The 23,393-nt window shown below is 35.0% G+C and overlaps 2 long non-coding RNA genes across 2 annotated transcripts; one reads left to right on the plus strand and one right to left on the minus strand.

Annotated features, from left to right (window-relative positions):
• Positions 1-2,888: 2,888 nt before the first annotated feature.
• LOC112502545 lies at positions 2,889-3,928 on the plus strand. Its single transcript, XR_003067722.1, has 3 exons — positions 2,889-3,005; positions 3,225-3,357; positions 3,458-3,928. It is a non-coding gene; the product is annotated as an uncharacterized LOC112502545 (long non-coding RNA).
• Positions 3,929-14,234: 10,306 nt separating this feature from the next.
• Positions 14,235-15,949, minus strand: LOC112502544. The gene is made up of 2 exons (XR_003067721.1): positions 15,828-15,949; positions 14,235-15,705 (listed from the first exon to the last, which is right to left on the minus strand). It is a non-coding gene; the product is annotated as an uncharacterized LOC112502544 (long non-coding RNA).
• Between the last annotated feature and the right edge of the window lie 7,444 nt (positions 15,950-23,393).

The following is a 23,393-nucleotide window of genomic DNA, read 5'->3' on the forward strand; positions in this document are numbered from 1 at the left end:
CTGCTATTTATACTAGTTCCTAACGACTTTTCTGACATGACCTAGACAAGTGAAATGATCCAAGCCGTTCAAATAAAGTCGATTACAAACATAGTCACGTGAGAAGCACGTGCAGCTAACAAACCAATGTAAAACAGAAAGAAGAGGTTCTCCACAAAAGATGAACCGCAGACCCTCTGTGAGCCATCCCAGAAGCTCTGTTGTATATGACTTGTAAGCTCTTGATAACAGAGGACCATTTTCCAGAACCTCTGTGAGAGACAACAGAGGTTCTGTCAATCTTGACTTGTACGAATGAACATCTTCTGTTGTTGGTCCTCTGTGGTCTTCTGTGGAATGAACCCTTCTTTCAACACTTGCAGAAATACTTTTTCATACTTTTACATTAAATGAAATATGAGAGCTAACACCTATTTTGACCGGATTTGCATTTTTGACTTGTTCATGATTTATATAAATGGGGGAATCCTGAAAAAGATGATTTTGAACTGATAATAATTCCATTGACTACGGTCTATTCTATATGGAATTGTTTTTGTGAAATGTTTTGATGAAGAAATAAGGGTGGCATATCAAGGAGAGGTGTACCATGGGATAAGGGTGGCATATCAAGGAGAGATGTACCATGGGATAAGGGTGACATATCAAAGAGAGGTGTACATTTGGATATAAGGGTGGCAATTGTATGTGTGTGTTATATATTATAACTCTTACTATCATATCCATTAAGATTACTATGGTCTGGAATCTTTATTTCTTTGTGACTTAAAGATTTAGGATAAGGGTTCTTATTGAAAATCATAGTTTGAATGTTATAGAGAAGGGGATAACAGAATTGGATTGAAACTTTAAATAAACCTTGTTTGAGTGGTAAAAGGTTTAAAAGTGGCATTATGTTATTTGGTTAGTATAAACCTGTCTGGATTTGATATATTATTTACAAGCAAAGATTGTTGGCTTGAAAGGTGAAAGGTATTGATATTGTGTTCTCACTTATTCATATATTTGTTATATATATGAAAAGTTGTTTTATTTAAAAGTTTTGGTGATTATCACCCTGCAATGACATAAATAGGGTAACTCACTAGACCTTTCGGTCTAACCCTCGTTTTGTAATTTTAAATATGTATTGCAGGAAGTGCTGATGGTAAGGGAAAGGGGAAAATATAATAATTTCCTAATATGTTTATCTACATGAAGATTGGCTGATGATTTGTATAGTTTTGGCAGATGTAACTGGATTAGTGCAAGAATTGTATTTTGAATTTTTGGACCATGTATTTTGTTCTAGTAGATTCTTGTATGGAAAATTGCACCAAAATGGAACCAACTTTCACCTAATTCCTATTTTGAGGAACCAACTTTTAAAATCGTTATTTTGGGGAACCAACTTGCACCTGATTCCTATTTTGGGGAACCAACTTGCAAAATCGTCATTTTGGGGAACCAACTTGAATCTGATTCTATTTTGGGGAACCAACTTTGAAAATCGTTATTTTGGGGAACCAACTTGCACCTGATTCCTATTTTGTGGAACCAACTTGCAAAATAGTTATAGAAAAATAACTAAAATTCGTTTTTTTTTTCAAAAATTAATGCAATAAAATCTATTTTTCATTTCAAATCTCGGTTTTTTAATTCAGATATCAAATTGAACATTTTTTTAAAAATCCAAATTACCACAATAAAAATTATTTTTTACTAATGCAAAACAATTCAATTTAATGGAAAAAAATTTAATTGATGCAATTGGTTAGATATAAAAATCTTGAATGTGATATTTAATATTTAGTTTTTATTGCATCAATTATTTTTTATTGTGTTAATTTGGATTTTTTTTAAATGTTCAATTTGATATCTGAATTATAAAAAAACGAGATTTGAAATGAAAAATAGATTTTATTGCAATATTTTTGGGAAAAAAAACGAATTTTAGTTATTTTTCTATAATTATTTTGCAAGTTGGTTCCCCAAAATAGGAATTAGGTGCAAGTTGGTTCCCCAAAATAACGATTTTGAAAGTTGGTTCCCCACAATAGGAATCAGATGCAAGTTGGTTCCCCAAAATGACGATTTTGAAAGTTGGTTCCCCAAAATAGGAATTAAGTGAAAGTTGGTTCCATTTTGATGCAATTTTCCCATTCTTGTACTAAGGGACCTTTGTGGTGTACAAACATGTATTCCTTGTATATGAAGTATATGTTACATGCAATATGTGGAATGGGGTGTTACACCAACCTATTTTAGGCTAGGCCCAACCTGTATTCTTCATCTTTCTTCTAAATCGGTCACATTCATTTCACAATAGCATTCATCTTCATCGACATCGCTCACGGCTTCATCGGATTCCTCTAAATCGCTCAAAGATTTAGACTAGGCATGACCGGATTCTTGTAAATCGCTTGAAGCTTTACCCGGTTTAGAACTTAGCCAAAATCACATCAAGGTAGCCGGATTCTGTAAATCGCTCAATGACTCGAATTAGACTTGACCGGATTTTGTAAATCGCTCACTATAAATCGATCGTTCCTTGTTTTATTTCATCATTAATTGTCCGGTTTAGCATTTATCGCACCTCATTTCAATCGATTTAGGTATTGTTCGGACATGATGTTAATTGTTTATCAAGTTATCCGAGTTCATCGTCCGGTTTAAGGCATCATCGTTCAACAGCTTGATCGGATTTCTCATAAATCGCTTAAGAAATTACTCTTCTTGTCCGATTTTGTCTTACATCATTCATCTATGTGTTTGATTCAATCTTCATCGCTGAAAGAAATCGATGGCTTCCTGTTTTGAGGGTAATCAATTTTGGGTGTAATCGATTTTGCATCATTCGAATCACTGCCTTCACATCCTTCCTTCGTACGTACAAAAAAGTAATCAGATTCTATATAAAGTAACAGATAGAGAGGAGATGACTGGTGGAGAAAGAATCGACCTTCATTGGAACAACGCAAAAGAGTGGCGAAGCGACCATAGCAGACTGCTCGTCTTCGTCAGTTGTGAGTCTTTCCGATTCTTTTTCAATATCTGTGTAAATCGAAGACTGTTGTGTATATCAGAATGTTTTTAGCCGGCTTATCCTTGTAAAAAGTCACCTGGTTTGAAGACTGCTGTGTGTTTGAGTGTTTCTGCTTCTTCTTTTTTAGCCTCCTCCTTAACTTCATTTTGAGTCTCTTCTTTCGCTATAATTACCGTTTGTGGTTGTGTATTTTGAATAGGTGGAGGGTCTTTAGGATGGTAGTCTGCTGGATCCAGTTGTTTGCCAGCTTCTCCATTCCCAGGATGGACCTTATTTGGTGATTGTGATTGAGGCCCGCATAATGCATGATATATTGAATTGAAACCATTTAAGTAATTTCCTATCTAATCCAAATTTGCTGTTGTTTGAGTTTTTTTTTTTAAAGGTGAATTTTGTTTAGGAAAGGGGATGCTTATTTGGATTCTGTAACAGATGTTTTGAATAAGGTTTCTTCAGAGCCACAACTCCTTGAACTTGATGATAGTGAAGAAAATAGTGAAACTGGAAAGAATTTGGAAGAAGAAAAGAATTGGGGCCTTTTCAGCAGCACTGGATATCATAAACAAAGGACTCTTTTGATTTATCTCGGACAACCCTTTACCCGTATTCAAGGTTCATCGCTCAACACACCATCCGATTCAGACTTAACCATTTTCTGCATAAGTGTATCTGGATATTGAGCTCATCGCCTAACATAGTGTCCGGGTTAAGACTTGATCATTTGTTGTTTCCATTTCAAGTCCAATTCTCATCGTTTGTAGTCTTATACGAATTGTAGGACATCGCTTGAGGGTCATCCGGATTACTTATTTCTTGGACATCAATTTCATCTTTTTCATCCTGATTCAACTTAGTCGCGAGCTTGTTCCTCGTATATACTTTCATCCTGTTAGAACTGAAATTCAGTGTAAAATTGTATTCGTCTTGAAAGTTAAAATTGTCTATAATTATATAAAAGTCATCGTATTTGACTTTTCTATAGATTGTTTGACTTTGACTTTGTTTACATCTTTGGCCCTATATAAAGGGTAAGTCTTTTGTAATTTTGCGAAGAGAGCTCATTTTGCAATATTCAGTTTACGTAAATAAGAGTTTGACCAAGTTTGTGATATTTGACTTTCTCTCTCAACCTTCATCTCTCATATTGTTCTTAATGCATATCTTGAATCTGCCATGGATTTGTATAAGAAGTATTGAAGATTGATTATTAGGGAACAACAATTGGTATCAGAGCTGGAAATGCAAAGAAATCGTTGAAAGAAATCAGGAATTTGAAGATATTTGGAAGAAAATTTTCTGGATTTTTTTGGGTGTTCTTCATTTGTGTTCTTAGTGTTCTTATCTTTTTCTTTATTTTGATCCGAAATTTTTTCTAAATCTTCTGTTTAGGTGTTAAAATTTTGATCATCGTATGTATATTTGATATGTGAATGATTGTTGTTCATAGATTTTACAGATTTTAACACTCTTTTAAGAGATTTGTTGGTTTTATGAATTTTTGAAGTTCTTCGTGTTCTTGATAAAATTCATCAAAAAGGTAAATTTTGATTCATTTTTTGTATGAATTTTCAAAGTTTTTATGTTTTTGTTCTTTGTTCGGACTTCATAAATCGCTTGGCTTATACTTGACTTGGTGACAGGACTTCATATATCGCTTGGCTTATACTTGACTTGGTGACCAGACTTCATAAATCGCTTGGCTTTATACTTGACTTGGTGACTGGATATTGTTATATCGCTTGACAAGTCTCTTGAGTTGTGTCCGGATAATTTTTCATCGGACATGGCTTAGACGATTTAGGTTGTTCATCATATAAGACTTAAGCGGATTTCTCATTTCTCATATACAAGTCTTATCCGGATTGTTTTAAATCGCTTGGCTAGTGTACAAATCTGCCACCTTTGTGACCGGATTCTGTCTTGTTTGTACGAACATTTGACCGGTTTAGGACTTAGCTGCATATTTTACATTTGTCCAGAGTCCAAATTAACCGTACACTAGGTTGTCCGACTTAGTTTAAATCGCTCACTAGCATTGTCCGGACACCATTATTGGTTATATCACTTGGTTGTGATTTAAAGTTCCTCGTGTATAAGCTCATTTAGATTAGATAGTCTCCTGTTATAGTCTTGTCTGATCTTGCCTTTCTAGCTCACATCGTGTCCGGATTAGTCATCACCGAGTTTGAGTTAGTCATTCTTGCATATCTCGTGTCCGAATTTGTTGAATTTTGAGAATTTTAATTCTTTTATCTGTTTTTGTTTTACTTTTGAACTGTTTGAGATTTTCTAAACTGTTTTTCGCCGCGTAAACTGTTTTTCATCAGTTTCAACTGTTTTCAACAGTTTTGACTGTTTTTACTGATTTTTTTTTTACTGTTTTCGCTGTTTTTCTGATTTCTCATCAGTTTTTGTGTTTTTCTGTATTTGTTTTTTAGCTTAACTATTTTTTTTTTCTTTTATCTGATTTCACAGCATTTGATCCGATTAATCAATCTGTTTTTAGAAAATGGCAGTTTCATTGGAAAGAGAGAATAAAGTTTAGAAAGAGAAAGTTTTAGAGTTGGAAAAGAGATTGAAACAATATACAAATAAATATGTAAATATATTCTATGAGAATCACTCTAATCTGGAATTTATCAAAGATTTACAGAAATATCAAAAAGAAGAATGTGAAAGAATTGAGAAGGATTTTCAGTATAAGGTTGAAAAACTTGAGAAATCTTTGTTTTCTGTAAATAAAAACTATGATGATGATTTGAGGACTTGGAGTAATGCTAATAAGGAATTATTTATAAACTTCAAGATCTGCAAAGTGAGAGGAATTCTTCTGAGAAAGATAATATAGATACAGAGGACTTAACTCGAAAACGTCATACATCTAAGAGTGATTTGTGTGAGTTAAGGAATAAGGCTTCTGAATACATCAGTTCAAAACTCGTGCTTAAACGATTGTGGTTTCTAAACACACACTTTAGGACTCGTGCTAAACATGTTTCCAATGTTTTTAATTTTTGAGCTGAATCGAAATATTTCTTAAATCTTAATTTCTAGGGGGAGTCTCTAGAAAGTTCAATAAATATTTTTCGGAAAATGAATTTTTTTTAAGGAAAGGAGTACATTTTCTGAACAGGTATTTCCTGAGATTTTACTTGTGTAATTTCTCATCGTACATAACTCTAATACCTGTTTCAACTATTCTTCAAACTGTTATTATCACGTCTCTTAAAATAATATATTTTTTGGTGATAATACGCTCGTTTGTATTCAAAGGTTGATTTTCTGATTTTTTTCTTTGATTGATATACACTTCAATTTTTTAATCAGAATCTCAGAATATGTAGACTCGTACTTACAGATCTTCATTCATTTCTCTCGCATTCCTTTATTGATTGTGCTTAAAGCCAAATATCATGATCAATTTTTATTAGATCATTGTGCTTTATCTGAAATATTAATTTTGATCAACTCTTGTGATCATATGAGCATACTGTATTTAGGAGGGACTGAGTGCTTAACAGAAATACCTCTATGGAATGTCAGAACCGACAAACCTACCCAAGAGGACAACCATATCTGAGTGAGCTTTAAATGAAAAAGGGTTTGTGTGTAGAGCTTAAAATGAAAAAGAGAGGGGTAGTTGTTGTGAGCTAAAAGAATTGATGAGAGTTGTGTCAGGATTAAAAGATTATAAAAATCATGTTCTAAACTTCTAAAATCCGGGCATACCACACAATCTATTAGTTCTCAATTCTTTCGAGACTAATATTGAAAAAGGCAAAGCCCAGACCAACTCTTGCCACAACCCCACCAGCTACTAATTTATCTCTCAACAGATAAGTGTTTCAATAACACTTGGGCACGCAGCTCATTATCTATCAGTTTCTTATTCGGAGAAAGTTGATATTGAATCAGAAAGATATATGTCCCCCCTTCAAGTCTTTTTGATCATGTATTGAGTCTGATAAATTTGTGTAGTCCACACGATTTATCTTTTTGAGCCTAAACAGAAACATATGTTGCTTTATTTTTTTTACACTACACAGATTTTGCATTTTATATGTTATTTTGTCAAAACATTCATAGATATGTTTCTATTAAGCTATCGATGATTGAATGGAAGACCTGGTGAGATGAGTCTCAAAAAGTCTCATATATACAGTACATCCGTTGTACCGAGTATATTTGTTATACTCACAGAACAATCTTTTATAAGATTGAAAACAATTTCATTCGTTGAAATTGGTTGTTATCTTCCCATTCCCTTAATCTGAAAATATTAAATAAGTGGATTTGAAAAGATCTACTTACAATTTCATGAATTGACGGCTTTCGCGGGAAATTTCATTCATTTTTGTGTATGATGTCATGATTCTCATTTCATCATAAGGGGGAGTATGTAATAATGAATGAAATGTCCAATTCCGAACATTATAAGGGGAATTTGTTGTAAAGATCAAGGGGGAGTAACTTCAATGATGGCAAAAGACTCAAAAGGAGTGCGACTGGAGATTAATACAAAAGATTATTTATGTGCTACAATGTCTGAGAGTTGTTGAATGTGAAGATCAATTTTACAACAGTTTGCTGATAAAGACTACATTTGAAGAGAAAGTTTGTTAAAGTTTAATTCTAAAGATTGTTACTGTTTTTGTTCTACATTGTCAAAAGAGAAGATCATCGCGGTTCTACATTTGAGGGGGATAATGTTAGAAGATCTTTATCAACAAACGATGGACTGAAGATTTCAAGTTGAAGATTGTTTTGAAGAAGTCATAAAGTGCTCAATATGATAAAGTTCAAACGAGACTCAAAGCATGCAAATTCTTTCAAGTCTGAATACAAAGGGGGAGAATGTTAGGACTGAAATTCAGTGTAAAATTGTATTCTTCTTAAAAGTTAAAATTGTCTATAATTGTATAAAAGTCATCGTGTTTGACTTTTCTATAGATTGTTTGACTTTGACTTTGTTTACATCTTTGACCCTCTATAAAGGGTAAGTCTTTTGTAATTTTGCGAAGAGAGCTCATTTTGCAATATTCAGTTTATGTAAATAAGAGTTTGACCAAGTTTGTGATATTTGNTTTGACCAAGTTTGTGATATTTGACTTTCTCTCTCAACCTTCATCTCTCATATTGTTCTTAATGCATATCTTGAATCTGCCATGGATTTGTATAAAGAGGTATTGAAGATTGATTATTAGGGAACAACACATCCGGATTGTGCTTCCCGGTCTAAAACTTCCCATGTTTGTTTTCAGGAATTTTTTTACTTGGATTTGTGGTCCAACACAAAATTAGTTTGGACTTAATGGCCTTTTATTTTTTTTCTTCCAAAACCATTTTCATTTTCTTCGGCTTTTTAATCACCAAATTCATTTTTTTAAGCCCATTTGTTTTAGCCTATTGTTTTTGTTGTTTTGGCCCCAATTTTTTTTTGTGTTATGTTGGTCTTTTATTTTTTTTTTTTTTCTCTGGATTTTATTTTTGGATCATTTTTTTTTGTGTTTTTGTGTTTTTTAATCTGTTTTGATTTTTTTAACTGTTTTGACAACTTTTTTAACTGTTCTACGCTGCGTAAACTATTTCTTATCAGTTTTGACTGTTTTTAACAGTTTTTACTGTTTTCAACAGTTTTGACTGTTTTATTGGTTTTTTTTAATAGTTTTACACTGATTTTCTCAATAGTTTTTGTGTTTTCTGGTTTTTGTTTTTGAGTTGAATTGTTCTTGATTTCTTTTAACTGATTTCACAGCATTTGATCTGTTAATCAATCTGATTGAAAAATGGCAGTTTCATTGGAAAGAGAGAATATGGAATTGAGAGATAGAATTTTTGAGTTGGAAAGGAGTGTAAAGGACAACAGTGATAAATACTTTAATATGTTTGATGAGAATTTTGCAGATAAGGAATTTATCAAGGATCTGCAAAGAAAAAATAAAACATTGAGAGAAAATTCTGAAAATGATTTATCAGTTATGGTTTGTGAATTTGAGAGAACTTTGGACACAATAAGGAAATAGTGTGAAGAAGAATTGAAAACTTGAAGTAAATCTAACAAAGATCTATTTGACAAACTCCAAAAAGTCCAGAGTGAAATTATTGCTGAGAAAACATCTCCAAGTAATCATATTGAGACTGAGACTGATTTGACTTATTTGAAGAAGTTATTGAATTTAGAGAAGGAAAAAGTTCAATAGGCTGAGAAAAGTTTGAATTTTGAGAGAATAGAGTTTGAGAAAGAAAAGAAGAGGTTTTTTGAAGAAGAGAAAATATTTGGTGCTGAACGGATAGCCTATGAAAATAAGATAAACTCTCTCGAGCTGAACGCAAAAATGCTTTTAAAGCAAGTCTCAGATTTTGAGCAGCTGATTATCTTGGAATGAGCCAAGATAAATAAAGAAAAGAACAACATCAAAGAAGAATGTCTGAGTCAGAATCAGAAATTGTCTGACAACATTGCTCTAAAACAGAAGGCTTTAGATGAAGAAAAAACGCAATTTGCGCTTGAAAAGAGAAATTCTACAAAGAAATATGTAGCTATTGCTAAAGAGCTTGCTGAAAAGAAAAAATGGCTCGACATCGCTTCTGAGAATGAGAAGAGCAGCTCAGATGAAGAGAAAAGATAGTTTAAAAATCAGAAGAAGAAATTTGAAATGCTTAAGAAGGAGTTAGAAGGTAAACTCCTGGATACTTCAAGAAAATTGTCTGATCTAAAGACAGAACTTGAAAATGAATTGAAGATGAGAACTTGTGTGTCCCAATTAATCTATCTTCATGTAAACCTTCAACAACAACAATGGCAGAAAGATATTTCATGTAAGAACCCTAGAAGGAGTAGAGAGAGAGAAAGTCAAGATCGGAATTCTTGGTCAAACTTGTATATACGAATACTGATTTATCAAATGAGCTTCCTACTCAAAATAACAAAGCAAACACCCTTTATATAGGGTCAAACTACAAGACAAAGTCAAAGTCAAACATATCTAAGAAAAGTCAAACACGATGACTTTTAAACAATTGTAGACAATTTTATCTTTCAAGACGAATACAATTTTACACTGAATTTCAGTCCTAACATTCTCCCCCTTTGTATTCAGACTTGAAAGAAATTGCGTGCTTTGAGTCTCGTTTGAACTTTGTAGCATTAAGCCCACTATGTCTTCTTCAAAAACCAACTTCAACCCGAAATCTTCAAACAATCATTTGTTGAGAAAGATCTTCTAACATTCTCCTCATCGAATGTAGAACAACGATGATCTTCTCTTTTGACAATGTAGAACAATATCAACAAAAATCTTCAGAAACAATAAACAAGATGTGATCTTCAAAGAATCTTCAGACAACAAGTCACAAACTTTCTCTTTGATAAGAAAACTCTGTTGGTAAACTTTTGAAACGATGATCTTCTCATTCAAAAACTCGCAGTCGTTTTAGCACATGAATAATCTTTCTGTAATTATCTCCAGTCGCACTCCTTTTGAGTCTTTTGCCAATTTTGATATTACTCCCCCTTGATCTTTACATCAAATTCTCCTTATAATGATCGGAATTGGACATTTCATTCATTATTACATACTCCCCCTTATGATGAAATGAGAATCATGACATCATACACAAGAATGAATGAAATTTCCCGCGAAAGCCGTCAATTCATGAAATTGTAAGTAGATCTTTTCAAATCCACTTATTTAATCTTTTCAGATTAAGGGAATGAGAAGATAACAACCAATTTCAATGAATTAAATAGTTTTCAATCTTATAAAAGATTGGCCTGTGAGTATAACAAATATACTCAGTACAACAGATGTACTTAATAGAAGCATATCTATGAATGTTTTGGCAAAATAACATATAAAATGCAAAATCTGTGTAGTGTAAAAAAATAAAGCAAAATATGCTTATGTTTAGGCTCAAAAAGATAAACCGTGTGGACTACACAAATTTATCTGACTCAATACGTGATCAAAAAGACTTGAAGGGGGGGWCATATATCTTTCTGATTCAATATCAACTTTCTCCGAATGAGAAATTGATAGATGATGAGTTGCGTGCCCCAAGTATTATTGAAACACTTATCTGTTGAGAGATAAATGAGTAGCTGGTGGGGTTGTGACAAGAATTGGTCTGGCCTTTGCCTTTTCCAATATTAGTCTCGAAAGAATTGAGAACTAATAGATTATGTGGTATGCCCGGATTTTAGAAGTTTGGAACAGGATTCTTWTATTCTTTTAATCCTGACACAACTCTCGTCAATTCTTTTAGCTCACAACAACTACCCTTCTCATTTTCATTTTAGTCTCAGCACACAAACCCTTTTGTATATAAAGCTCCATCAGATATGGTTGTCCTCAAGGGTAGGTCTGTCGGTTCTAACATTTCATAGAAGTATTTCTGATAAGCACTCAGTCCCTCCTAAAATTTAGCATTATGCTCAATTGATCATAAACAGTTGATCAAAAATAATATTTCAGATAAAGCACAATGATCAGATAAAAATGGATCAAAATATTTGGCTTTAAGCACAATTAATGAAAGAATGATGCGACAATGATCAGATTATTAGATATGCGAGAGAAATGAATGAAAATCTGTAAGTACTAGTTTACAGATTCTGATTAAAAAAAATGTATATCAATTAAGGTAAAAAAAATCAGAAAAATCAACCTTTGAATACAAACGAGCGTATTATCACCGAAAATGATTTTTGTATAAGAGACATGATAATAACAGTTTGAAGAATAGCTGAAACAGATATTGGAGTTATGTACAATGAGAAATTATGCAAGTAAAATCTCAAGAAATACCTGTTCAGAAAATGTACTCGTTTCCCAAAAAATATTATTGTCCGAAAAACATTTATTGAACTTTCTAGAGACTCCCCCTAGAAAGTACATTATAGTAATGTTTCAGTTAAGCTCAAAAATTAAAAAAACTTGGAACTTTCTCGGGTCCTAAACTGGGTGTTTAGAAGCCTTAGTCGGTTAAGCACGGGTTCTGAATTGATATATTCAGAAGCCTCACTGGAACAGATTACAACTCCCCCTACATTGATGTATCACTGATATGATATTCTGATCAGCACAAAATTGACACACCTGCAAAACCAGATTAAGTAGATTTTGGTACCCGAATGAATTTGGATCCTATTTTGTTAGTATCGGGTTGAGGTATGTTGTAACTTCCAAACCATCTATTCCTATTAGATATATTATTTTTAGCACTTTGAACAGGATGATCAGAAATAGAATATGATCCATACTAGTTATTATGATCATACATGTTCTTACCTTTCCAACTGTTCTGATAGCTTTTATCTCCATGCCACCTATTGCACCTTTTCTTATTGACAAAATCATTGGTTCTGCATGTTGGGCACATAATTCTTCTCTTGCTAAGATTGATCAGATCATTAGTGGATCTCACAATGCAAAGAAGAACAGAGTTAGTAACAACAGGTGTATGAGATGAAACAGAATCAGCTTTATTAACCCAAATGCTTTTAATCTTAGAAAATTTATTGGGTGATCTGATAACATACCCTTGATAATACTGATTAAAAGAACGAGAATAGTTTTTAGAAACAGTAGATTGAGGGCTGCTTGAATAACTATTCGATTTGGAACAATCATAGAAGCTAGTTTTACACTGTGATGGAGAACCAATTGAGCTTTGTGCACAAGAAAAGTCTTTGACTTTCTGTAAAATCTGGTCTCTTTCAACAGTAACTAAATCAAGCTTATTTTTAAGTTTTGTTCTCATCTTCAGCTCAGTTTCAAGGTCTGTCTTCAGATCAGACAATTTCTTTGTAGTGTCAAGGAGTTTACCTTCTATGTCCTTTTGAAGCATTTCAAACTTTCTCTTCTGATTTATTAACTCTATTTTCTCTTTATCTGAGCTGCTCTTTTCATTCTCAGAAACGATGTCAAGCCACTTTTCTTATTAGCAAGCTCCTTAGCAATAACTGTATACTTCTTTGAAGTATTTCTCTTTTCAAGAGCAAATTGCTTCTTCTCTTCATCTAAAGCCTTCTGCTTTAGAGCAATGCTTTCAGATAACTTCTGTATTTGGCTCTGACAGTYTTCTGAGATGTCTTTCTTCTCTTTATCATTCTTGGCCCGTTCCAAGATGATCAGCTGCTCAAAATCAGATATTTGCTTTAACAACATTTTTGCATTTAGCTCTAGAGAGTTTATCTTATTTTCATAAGATATGCGTTCAACTCTAAACCTTTTCACATTCTCTTCTTTTCCTTTTCAAATTCCATTCTTTTAGAACTAAAACTCTTCTCAGCTTTCAGAACTTTTTCCTTCTCTAACTCTAGTAATTTCTGTAACTCACTCAACTCACTCTCAGATTTATCAGTTAAGTCCTCTGACTCTTTACTATTCCTCCCAAAAGAATTCCTCTCAGTTTGTAGCTCTTGAAGTTTATTAAAMATGTCATTATTAGCTTTACTCCAAGTTCTCAAATCATCATCATAATCTTTCCTCACTGAACTCAGAGTTTTCTCAAGTTTATTAATCTTATTCATGAAATCATTCTCAACTCTTTCCAATTCTACTTTATGATCTTTCTTTAAATCTTTGATAAATTCCTCATTTGAATGGTTCTCATAAAAAATGTTTATGTATTTGTCTTTATAGTCCACAATGCTCTTCTCCATCTTTGAAATATGAGATCTCAACTCTTTATTCTCCTTCTCTAAAATAGCTGCCATTAAGAAAAATTAAGATTGATTAACCGGATCAAATGCTATGAAATCAGATAAAAGAAATCAAAAATAGTTAAGCTCAAACAGAATAGAAAAACACAAAAAAACTGTTGAGAAATCAGAAAAAAACGACGAAAAACTGTCTAAAATCATTAAAAACAGTCAAAACTATTAAAAATAGTTAAAAACAGTTAAAAACAGTTGAAAAACAGTCAAAGACAGTTAAGATTGATTAAAACAGTTTATGCGACGCAGAATAATTCAAAAATTTCTCAAACAGTTAAAACACAGACCAAAACAGATAAACAATGATCCAAAAATTAAAATCTAAAAAAATAAAACTCAAAAACCAAAACCAAAAACAAATGATCTCAATTAAACAGTTAGCTAAAAATATAGCTAAACCAGACAAACTGTTGTGTGATAAACACCAAGACCGGACGACACAACCTTTGATTTACACTTCAACGATACAAAGTTTTAAACACAGACAAATACAGATAAAGATAAACTTGAATACAAATAAAGGTTTGTCCGAGGAAAATCAAAACAGTTCCTGTCTAACTTTTGAGCCATCCAGCCTTCCTCTGAGTGATTGTCTTCTTTATAATGAAATCCTCCTGTTTCCTACCATGCAATTTTGCTTCTGGTTACCTTCACCACTCAATATAGCATCTTGGACAACAGCACCATAGCTTGTTCAAGATTGCACACATGCACTCTGCAGTAAAATCTCAAAACAGACACATTAATCAAAAAGCTAAATGATTTCAGTAATGTAAAACATATTCCTTGTGGATGCCTGGATGACAGAGAATGTGAAATCTGCTTGAGATGCTATCCGAATTTGATGAACAAATTAGCCTAATTGAGAGTCCATTTTGACACCAACTCCACCTTTATACAGAAACCACAATCTTTGGGATGTGTGGTTAAACTTGCTGAGAAACTTCCGCATATACGATCAATATGTATTCACGAGATGGTGACACGTGCCTTTAAGTATATACTTGAAGCTGTTATTGCCTCTGTTGAGAACTTTGCGGAGTTGTCAGCAGCAATAGTCTCAACCTTGAATTTTTTAGAAGTTATCGATTCTTAGAGGACTGTGTCACAAGATTGGATCGGAATTGGTTCCAAGAGACTACGATATGGGAAGTCCAAAGCCATTTAAGAGTTCTGGATAAAGGAAAGCTAGAAGATGCAGTTAACTGTGGAACCAAGGCACTTGCAAAGATGATAGCTGTATGTGGTCCTTATCACCACTCCACCACTAGTGCATACAGTCTCCCTGTAGTAGTTCTTTACCACACTGGTCACTTTAATCAGGCAACCATTTATCAACAGAGGGCTTTGGATATGAATTAGAGTGAACAAGAGCTTTCTGTTCAGCAACTAGAATAGAACATTCTATTGTGAAGCAGACAACAGAGGCCTTAAATGATATTGAACTAGAGCTATCTGATGATGAGATCCGAAAATTGGGCTACAAGGTTACTGGGGACAGTCAAACAATGACCAGGCTTCAATAATTTCCCTTCTCTTGTCTAAGAAAAAGATGAGCTTGATCATGCTGCGCATCCTGCACTGAGATATCAAGAACTTCGTTGCCAATGAGCAACTGTAAGCTACCGTCCAACCATCTCACAAAGCGTGCATTGCTATCATAAGATATAGTGCCATCAACATTTCTAACAGCCCTATATAAATGCATCTGCTACAACCAAATCAATAAAGCAGCACCAATAAGAAAACTAAACCAAAATCAATCAATCAAAACCAAAATCAAAACCAAAATCAAGTCTGTCACTAAACCAAATTACAGAAAAGCTTTCTTCAACCCTAGTACTCCACTTGAACCTGTTTCAATCCAGAAAGGCTTTCTTCAGCCATATGTAGCTCTGCATCTTTATCGAAGAAAAAAAATGGGCCTTGTCTAAATCAGCTGCTGTTTTGCACGATGAACCTGTAATAAGATTGAAATTGACCAAAGAGTTCTTCAACTTAGGTAAAAAAACAGTCGACCCTTTGTGCGATTTAGAAAATCCGGTAAAAAAATAAACCAGCGATTTAGTCTGAGCGATTTACCAGACTCTGATCACTAAATGATCAATCTTCAATAATCTTCAAAGATTCAATGGCAGATCTGTGTATAAACTTGTAAGAACATAGAGAGGAGATGAAAGTTTGAGAGAAAAAGTCAATCTTCAAATCTTGGTGAAACTTGAATATACATAAACTGATATTACAATGAAAGCTCTCTACTCAAATTTACAAAGACATCACCCTTTATATAGGGTCAAACTATCCTAATAAAAATCAAACACGATGACTTTTATATAATTATAGACAATTTTATCTTTCAAGACGAATACAATTTTACACTGAATTTCATTCCTAACAGAACTGAACTAAAAAATAAGTATGATTTAGTTGCTGATGAATGAGACCAACTTTTAAAGAAAGTCAAAGACTTTTCTTGTGCTCAAAGCTCAACTGGTTCTCCTTCACAGTGTAAAACCAGCTTTTATGACTGTTCGATATCTAACAGTTATTTAAGCAGTCCTAAATCAACTGTTTCTAAGAACTATTCTCGTTCTTCAAGTCAGTACTATCAAGGGTATGTTATCGGATCACTCAATATTCATTCAAAAGTTAAAAGCATTTGGGTAAATAAATTTGAATCTGTTTCATCTCGTACCCCTGTTGTTACTAACAATAATCTTCCTTGTATTGTGAGATCTACTAATAATCTGATCAATCTTAGCAAGAGAACAATTATGTGCTCAACATGTAGAACCAATGATTTTGTCAATAGGAAAAGGTTCAACAGGTGGGATGGAGATAACAACTATCAGAACAGTTGGAAAGGTAATAACAGGTATGATTACAATAACTGGTATGGATCTTATTGTATAAAAAATTATCCTGTTAAAAGTGCTAAAAAGATAACATCAAAAAAATAGATGGTTTGGCAGTTACAATATCCCACAACCTGATACTAACAAAGATGGACCCAAGTTCGTTTGGGTACCAAAATATGTTTGATCTTATTTTGTAGGTGCGTCATTACTGCGCTGATTAGAAATTCATCCAATGATGCACAAATTCAGGGGGAGTTATATACTGTCCAAACAAGGCTTCTGAACAACACAGTTCAGGACCCATGCTTAACCGAGTGTGGTTTCTAAATACCCAGTTTAGAACCCGTGCTAAAAATGTTTCCTTTATTTTTTTTTAATTTTTGAGCTGAACTGAAACATTACTATAATCTACTTTATAGGGGGAGTCTTTAGAAGATTTAAATAAATGTTTTCGGGAAGTGAACAACTTTTTTCTTGGAAACGAGTACATTTTCTGAACAAGTATTTCCTGAGATTTTACTTGTGTAATTTCTCATCGTACATAACTCTAATACCTGTTTCATCTATTTTTGAAATTGTTATCATCACGTCTCTTAAAATAATATCATTTTCGGTGATAATATGCTCGTTTGTATTCAAAGGTTGTTTTTTCTTATTTTTTTTACCTTTTTTGATATACACTTCATATTTTTTTAATCAGATTCTGTAAACTAGTTGTTAGACCCCAACTTGTGAAAGTGTAAGTAAGAAGTGTCTTACTCTAGTCAATAGGACTTAGTCTATAGAAGCTGTCTGGCTAAGAGCTCTTATGCAGATGATCAAGAAGCAGAGCTCTTACTCAGAGTGAAGGTTCCATTCATACAAAGCCTGCGTTCTATCTCTGTGAACGCTCAAGCCTTGTGCGCCAAAAAGCATAAGCGCTTGACTTAATGCAATTACTCTAAGACCCAGAGCCTCTACATATGCAGAGCCTCTGCATAGTAAATGCAAAGCTTCTGCTCTGCATAGTACATGCAGAGCCTCTGCATAGTACATGCAGAGCTTCTGCATATGCAGAGCCTCTGCATAGTACATGCAAAGCTTTTGTATGTTCATGTAGAGCTTCTGGCTACCTTCTTCACGGAACGCGCACGTGTTAACCCAGACATTCTCGCAAGCGTCTAACAGATTTGAGGCGGCTTGACCAAGTCTGCTCCGCTATTCAAGCGAAGTCAAAGATAAGGATGCAGACCAGTCAACTCAGAGTTTCACGCCTATTATATAGCATTGTTTGTTAGACCTAGGCGTATATAAGGAGGCTTCCTCCTCAGGTTTAAAGTACCTGAAGGAACCGACTTACACTATACGTAATTTTTGTGAGATTACTTTTGTGCTTCAAATTGTTCATCTTTTATCAATAAAAGCATTCGGTATATTCAAGTTTATTCACTGCTTTACTTTCATATTTGAATATTCTGTTTAATCATTTGAAATACATTGTTTATTCATAATTCATATTACATAAATTGTGTTTCTGTTAATTAAGAGTATCTGGGTTCAACAATTGGTATCAGAGCCTGCTAATCAAATTCATTGATTAGTCGATCGATATCCGACTGGATTCTACTCTTAATTTTTGATTATTCGTTTTTAAAAGATTTGTTGCTCTTATTTCTCTTGATTTTAAAAACGTTTGCTTTTAAGTAATTTGGAAATCGTTTTTCAGTCGATTATCTTTCTCGTCAAAGTTTTCTTCTCAAAATTTTAAATCTAAAATGTCGTCTTCTCAATCATGGAACTCTATGTATAGTGTCGGTTCCTTGACAAAACCTCCGACTCTCATTAGGGAAGAATATCCCCAATGGAACATTCGGATGATAAACTTCTACGAGGGTCTTGACCTAGAACTTTATGAGTCAATTTTAAATGGTGGATACGTCCCTACCACCATCATACCTCAGATTCCTGCTGCTGGTGATACAGTTCAGGTACCTGCCAGGCGAGTACCCAAACTTCATCGTGACTAGAACGATGAAGACAAACGGAGAGTGGAAGTGGATCAAAAGGCCAAAAGACTTTTGATTATGGCGCTTCCCAACGAAATTTTCCAGTCACTCGACGCATGCGACTCAGCCAAGGATTTGTGGGATCAATTGGCTAACCAGTTGGAAGGAGGCATCAAGATGAAGAAGAATCATCGTGCCCAATGCCTGAATGAATACAATAGCTTCCAGGCACTCCTCGATGAGTCTTTAGAGCAGACTTATCATTGCTTCAACACTCTGATCAACAAATGTCGCAAATGTGACGTGATCAGAACTCAAGATGAGAACAACATACTCTTCTTGAAGAGATTGAACGCAGAATGGGGAAATAAGACGATGTCTCCCCAGGAAAATCAAGATCTGGAGCAATGGACACTGGACGATGTATACGGGACTCTGCAGGCTGAAGAACAAGAGGTGCAGAAGGCAAAGGTCGCTCTGGGTGGACCTTTGGCTCTTGTCTCTGAATCAAAAGAGACAGGATCAAGCCCACCACATAGAGAACGGTGACCCAGAGAAGAGAGAAGAAAGGGAAAGAAGGCTCTCATCTTGGAGAGTGATGATGAAGAAGACAGAGCTTCTAGCTCTGAAGATGATGACATCAACGTCTTTGCGAAATCCTTGGCCCTGATCACCAAGGAATTCCAAAGGAAATTTGGGAAGAAGGTCTTCGACAGAAGAGGAAGACAAAATGATAGAAGCAGAGGAAAATCTTTCGAAGGAAGGAACACTTCTTCTGTTTCCAACAAGAAGGAGGAAGAGCCGTCGGACCAGAAGAAGCAAGGTGTCCGATGCTTTAGATGCTAGAAGATGGGGCACTACTCCAAAGAATGCAGAGGCCCCTTAGTGAAAAACGAACTATACTATAAAAATAAGTACAAGTATAATCGAACACAAAGGAGCCTCATGGAAGAACAGGAGAATTGGGTCTCTGACTCCTCGTCTGAAGAAGAAGACCAAGCAAACTTCTGTGGGATGGCTGTCGAGAATGACAAAGAAGAGTTTGGATCTGACTCCGACTCCCAGGTATGTTCTATCTCTGGTTATTCTCACTCTGACCTGGAAGATAGTATCTTTGCTTTGACTAACGATTTCATCAATCTACAGCAAAAACTCTCACTCGAAAATCCAAAAGAAAATCCTTGGAAAAGGAAAACTATTTTTTGAACGAGAGACAGAGCTGCTAACTGTAGAGAAACAAGAGTTGTCAGTGGAAAATGAAAAGCTTTTACAAACAAAACGATCCACTGAAACAAGTCTTAAAACAGAATGCTTAGAATTAAAAGCGGCTATTAAGAAGAAAGAAACAGAGCTTCTAGAGAAAGAAAGAGACAAATTAAACTTTGAGGCCCTAAAAGATTGTTTTCAAAAGGAAAAGGAGTTCCTACACCAGAGCTTACAAAGAAAAGAGCTCTTGATTAAGAAATATCAAGATGCTCAGCAGGTGTACGAAAAAGTAAATTCTCAACAGGATAAAGCAGGGATAGGTTATGTAGACCTAGACCTCACCTGGAAGAAGAAAAATACTCTTGAATCCATGTTTAGGTTGGGCGAAAAACAGAAACCAGATTTTCCTATTTTGTATACAACTTCACCATTTAAAAGATGTAAGCTTGAAAGTGGAGCTATAACTCCTAAGTTGAAGTTCAAAAACATCTCTTACTCTTCAAAATGTGTGCCACAAGTTGATTTAAAATGCATACAGAAGACAAACGAGATTTTTTGTTTTGGCTCTACAAATCTTGAACATCTTAAGACTGAAAGTGAGGTTGTCAAACCTGAACCAGATGAAATCAAGAGTTCATCCACATGAAATTTTCTTAAAACTCTTGTTTCTAAATTAATGGATGGCTTTACAGAAACGATAAAACAGGTTTTTGAGCAAGACTTGCTTGAGGCCTTGAATTATCCTCCTAAAGGTCATGTAGATTCTTCTGAGTGTAACTCCTCGGATACTTTTGAAAGTCCATCAAAACAAAAGACGGACAAAGCTTCTAGCTCATGCATACGAGAACCTCAGGTTCTTAATGATACCTTTGTATTTCGATTTTCACACAAGGATTTTCTTGACTCTGACTCTGAGTCAGAGGTGGACTCGTTTAAAGAGCAAGTTAAGACAGAGGTCGTTGCCAAAGAACCAGAGGTTGCAAAATCCTCTATTGAGAAAAAGATTCTCCTAGGTTCTGGCCGTGTAAGCATGACGACAAGTGCTAAATCCGCTCCCAAGTTTGAGTACAGGGTAAAGAGTGTAAAGTCTGTTTCTTCTGCATCAAAGGGCTCAAATTCCAAATCTAAGCCAATTAAATTCACTTCAGAATAGAAGGGAAAATCCGCTGCATGCTCTAACATTAATTCCTCTTTTTCAGAAAGGCCTCTGAAGGCCAAAGGAGTAGGGAAGAAGAAATCAGAGAAGACACATTCACTGTTAAAACAATCAGATCTAGATAGGAAGTTTGCTAGAACTACCAATACTAGGAATGATTGTAATAATTTATTCTTTAAAGCTAATAAATCATTTTGTCATTCAAAATATGTTCATAATTGTGAATGTGTTTCTCTGCTGCTTAAGTTAAAACAACACTTCTCTGACCCTAACTGTCTTCTCTCTAGGTCATCAAGGTCTAAATCCAATAAGACCCAGAAGAGAAAGAAGGCTCCTAAACCCAAGTCTGTTAATTCAGGTCAAGATACAAAGCCTCTTCCAAAGCTTAAAAAGCTACCTTCTGTCCCTAATCATCGAGGATCCATTATGAAATGGGTACCTAAATCCCTTAATTTGGTTTGCAGAAGCCGCATGTGGACATTTGGTATCTTGACTCCGGATGCTCAAGACACATGACCGGCAATAAGAGGTTGCTCTCGTCATACAGACAGAAGATTGGACGAAAAGTGACCTTTGGGGATAACAAGCAAGGAGAAATAAAGGGATACGGGGATCTACTACAAGGTAAGGTTTCTGTCTTTAAGGTTGCTTATGTCTCTGGGCTTAAACATAATCTTTTGAGCATAAGTCAATTGTGTGATTCTGGCTACAATGTCGTGTTCCAAAAGGAAACTTGCTCCATTATGTCAGAATCAGGTCAGGAGTTTCTAAGAGCTAAGAGAAAAGGCAATCTGTATCTCATGAACTTCTCACAAAGAGACAATTCAGAGACACTTTGTCTCGTGTCTCGCAAGAGTGAAGAAGCTTGGCTCTGGCACCACAAGCTATCTCATCTTAATTTCCAAAATATAGAGAAGATTGTGAAGAATAATCTGGTTGACGGACTTCCTGTCATAAAGTTCGAAAAGGACCATCTCTGCTCTGCATGTGAAATGGGAAAGCTCAAAAGAGCATTCCACAAAACTAAGACAGATGTGTCCTGTGTCAGACCTCTGCATATGCTTCATGTGGATCTTTGTGGTCCAATCTCTGTATAGAGCTTGTCTGGTAAAAAGTATCTCTTAGTCTTAATTAATGAATACTCACGATATACTTGGATTGAGTTTGTAAGGCAAAAATCAGATGTCCCAAAGCTGCTAATCAAATTGATGACTAAGATTCAAGTACTTTTACAAAGAAAAATTCAGAAGCTGAGAAGTGATAATGGAACAGAGTTCAAGAACGCCAAGATTGATGTGTACTTGGACACAGAGGGCATAACTCATAACTTTTCTGCAGCAAGGACACCACAACAAAAGGGTGTCGTAGAAAGAAAGAATCAAACTCTGGTCAAAGCTGCACGAACCATGCTAGCCAGCTCTGGTCTTCCAACATGTTTTTGGACAGAAGTAATCTCTACTGCCTGCTTTAATCAAAATAGAGCAACGGCGGTAAAGAGGCACATGAAGACGCCTTACGAACTAATCAACCAAAGAAAGCCTAACGTTAAATTTTTACATGTCTTTGGTTGCAGATGCTTCATCCTGAACGATCAAGATCAACTTGATAAGTTTGATAAAAAGGCTGATGAAGGTAAGGTCCTTGGTTATTCCACAAAAGCCAAGGCATACAGAGTCTTCAATCAACGAACCAAGACCGTCATGAAAAGCATCAACGTCTCGTTCAACGATAAAGAACAAGTGACTTCAGAGTACCTCAGCTCTGAACTCGAGCTTAACAAACAGACTTCCAATTCCCAAATGAAGTTAAGGGAATTGGAACTCAGGCTCCTATTTGAAGACTTCTATGGTGACGAAGACATCTCTGTACGTGCACCAAGAGATGAATCTGCGAGTGTAAGTGAAGAATCAAAAATGACAAGTACATCTAATGTTGGTCCTTCACACACCTCTGCTTCCTCTGGTGATCATATCCATCCACAACCAGAGCAAACAAGCTCTGTATCAGAGCCCAGTCTTATAGAACCAGAGCATAATACCTCTGGCTCTGCACCTGGTTCCTTTGTACCATCATCCAAGGGGGAGCAAGAAGAACCTTCTTCACCATCAATGAGCTCAATGCCAAACATGCCCATGGAACGTGATCAAACGTCCCCCACTTCTGTATCTATCCCAAGAACAAGATGGACAAATGATCATCCTCTTCACCAGATCATTGGTGAACCTTCAGGTGGCGTAAAGACACGGGCTGCCACAACTAATGAATGTTTATTCGTAAAATTTCTAAGCATGGTATAGTCTAAGAAAGTACATGAAGCCCTACAAGATCCTAGTTGGGTCGATGCCATGCAAGAAGAGCTCCAACAATTCGAGAGGAATAAGGTATGGACTCTTGTACCTTTACCAAAGGATAAAATTGCAATTGGCTGTAAATGGGTTTTCAG

This window comes from Cynara cardunculus, unplaced genomic scaffold (assembly GCF_001531365.2).
Source record: "Cynara cardunculus var. scolymus isolate 2C unplaced genomic scaffold, CcrdV1 Un_Scaffold_1564, whole genome shotgun sequence".
NCBI classification, from domain to species: domain Eukaryota; kingdom Viridiplantae; phylum Streptophyta; class Magnoliopsida; order Asterales; family Asteraceae; genus Cynara; species Cynara cardunculus.